We start from the raw sequence: 3,469 nt of genomic DNA, 5'->3' as shown, positions 1-3,469 counted from the left end.
ATTTTCGTGGCGTTACTACACCTTAATGTAGAACTATAGATGTATCCAACCGATAAATTTATAATTTTTATGTAAATTAAAAAGTTCATGAAATACTTTTAAAGCTTTATGTAGATTATAAAGTTCACAAAATACTTTTTATGAAATATAAATATAAAATCAAGTTTCTCGTTTATTTATAATATAGCATAGCAGAACTCCACTCCCTTCAGGTCAGTCCCATATGTACAATCATGTTGGCTCCACGTATACTCATCAACAATTTATATTTGGGGCATCTTACCTACAACACAACATTATCTGATGAGCTAAGGCTCAGTAAGCGGAATAACTTCCTCTTATGCATTAAAATAAACGTGCAACATGATATGTGTTTTCTTTCTTTCACTTTCCTTTCATTTGGGCCCTAGAGGATGGTGCTGCTGGTATTACATATGGAATCAAATTCCCACCTGAACATAAACATCATAATAGTGAATTTCTCCCTCATAAACATTCATTATATAGGGAAGTATGTCTCCCTTATTACATTTTGGGACATAGGTCTCCCAAGCAGCACCTCTACTTTAACGCTTTCAATAATTTATTTGTAAACATAAAGCATGCTTATGCATAATAAATATAACATGCTTGAAAATAACTTATGCATAAATACAATATGGCATAATAACATGTAAAGCACATAATTGCACATAATACACACAAAAGACTTGTGTTGTAGATGAGGATTCTACTTACCTTGCATCCTGATAAAACAACCAAAATTGTTAGCTTCCTGATAAAAATACAAACTATTAATTTACATAAAATCTACATGATGTAATTTTAGTTTATAATTGTTATTATTCCACTTTTCCTATTTTATTATTTATTTTATGTCCAAGCGTATGGTCATACTATAATTGTCCATGGCAAGATCTCGGTCTAAAAGTCGTGGTCATGGTCATACGGAAATGTCCAGGTCATAATATTAGTCCATAATAGTAGGGAATAAGTTCATACAATAAAAGTCCATAATAATCCAAAGTGTGACCATAGCCTATATAAGTTTAGTATTATAATGACACATAAAAAAAACAGTTTATATTTAAATTTTGGCATTGTAAATTATAACGACATGGTAAAATAATCTATATATAAATTTTGGCATTATAACGGCATGGTAAAATAATCTATATATAAATTTTGGCATTATAACTGCATAGCAAAATAATCTATATATAAATTTCGACATTATAACGACATAGTAAAATAATCTATATATAATTTTTTGCATTATAACGAAGTAGTAAACTAATCTATATATATAATAGCTAAATAACTGAATTGAAAGGCTCAGTAAGGAGCTTACCTAAAAGGTTTTCGTAGGCTAGCGTTACAGACAGAACTTCGCCTAGATCTTAGATATTTAGAACTTTAAAAGAGTGTTAAGAAGATTTTTAGGCTGAGTGAGAGAAAGAAAAGGAGTATTTGTAATTCAAATTGAGTTTTGGAAGAGCTTATTTATAGGAAAACTTTGGGTTACTATGCTAATAAAATATTTAAAATATCAAGCATAGTAGAATAATAAAATATTCAAAATATCAAGCACAGTGGTTTGCTAAAGTCATCATTGTATCACTATTGCATCAACATGTGGGAACCATGGGGTGGACCCCGCTGTGGGACCCATGTCGACCCTACTGTGGGACCCTTGCGGACCCCACTATGGGACCCACTATGAATAGTACCCGGTGAATAGTAACCAAAAAGGAAAACTTCCCAATCTACTTATATTACTTAGTTCAACATTTTTTACTCACAAACTTTTCTGAAAAAGTTTCTCTAACATCCATAAATTATTATTCTCATGTGTTAGTTAATTCAACAACTTAGAATTGTTAAAATCCCACAATAGAATACAGCTATATCCCCAACGGTCAGGTTACTGTTTCTAACTGTCGGATCACTATTCACCAACGGTCATAACAACTAGTTTTTGTCCTATAAATACTTGTTCATTCAACCATTTACTTGCAACAACTTCTTCATCTCTTACCCTTCTAGATAAAAATTCATCATCTAATCATGAATTTCTCTTTATTGCTCATAACTTTAGTGATTGTTTGCTTGTACTTTGCATCATTCTATGGGTATTATACTTATGAAATGCCCATGGATATTATAGTTGCGTATTCATTAGTTATTCTTCCACTTTACTTAATAGCTCTAGCATTCTATTAACATTGTAATGCACTCAAAAGTATGAATAAAAATATCTTATCTTATTTTTCATAATTTTTATAATACATTTGTAGAAAAAAGTGGGAGTTACACTTACCCTACGGACTAGCCCATACTTACATCTTGGGCACTTGGTAGTATAATTGAGTGGGAGTGTTAATCATAGATATGAATATCTATAGCTTCTAGCAAGAAGTGAAATGATGATCATCTTATAGCTTGGTTCAATGCGTTAAATGATTGAGTACTCATTTCTGTGATTAAAGTTCACAGAAATATCATTTACAAGAAACTTAGTGGTATTTACGGATATAATACAATGAGGGGGTAAAACGGTAATTTGTACCCGACTTAGTGTTAGATCATCTATGGAGGATTGAATGAAAAATTATGGTTGTAACAATGGATAACGTATTTATTTTAAGTGTAAAGTGTTCTATGAGTTCAAGAGTACAATTCTGAGTATTTAGTGGAGTCACGATGAATTGGAGTCACGATGAATTAATAAGATAGTGAAATTATTCGATAATAATTTTACGGTAACTTATTGGAGTTTGAATTCATGGGTCCATGGTCCTCGCAATGCTTTTGATTAAATCATCTAGATAGTCTCGATTAATTGATTTAATTATCAATTATGATTGTCAAAATTGTCGTGTGTCAATTTTGGACAAATTTACTAAGAAGTGGAATTTAGATAAGAAAAGAAAATTTGGCCAAATTTATTAATTATGACAAATTAGTGTCAAATTGAATAGTATTAAATCAATGTTCAAATTATAATTAGTTAATTTGAATAAATGATTTATTTAATTAATTAATTATTGTTTAAATATAATTATAATTGAAATTCCGTTTTTAGTAATTACCAAATTAATTAAACCATATGAACTAATTAAAGTGCGGAATGGTAATTAACTGTTTAAACAAATTGCAGTTCTGTCGGGACAGAATCCGAACTTGTCACGACAGAAACTGAACACAATAAAAAGACAGTGCAAAACAATAAAACAACGAATTTTTACAAGGTTCAGAAACCCTTTCGGATAACCTACTCCTTGGGGCCACGCCCAGAGAATAAAACCAATTAATAAAGAATCACAAGTACAAAATATTGACTTAAACAAAACAAGACTCCCTCTTGAGATTTGCCACAACTTTGTTGTACTTCTCTTCACTAATCTGATCTTAATTGAAACGCTCAACCACTTGAACTCCCTTCAATGGCCAGCGAGTGCTTGCATCC

Source organism: Humulus lupulus, chromosome 5 (genome assembly GCF_963169125.1).
Source record: "Humulus lupulus chromosome 5, drHumLupu1.1, whole genome shotgun sequence".
Taxonomy (NCBI): domain Eukaryota; kingdom Viridiplantae; phylum Streptophyta; class Magnoliopsida; order Rosales; family Cannabaceae; genus Humulus; species Humulus lupulus.
Note: the sequence above shows the minus strand (reverse complement) of the source record.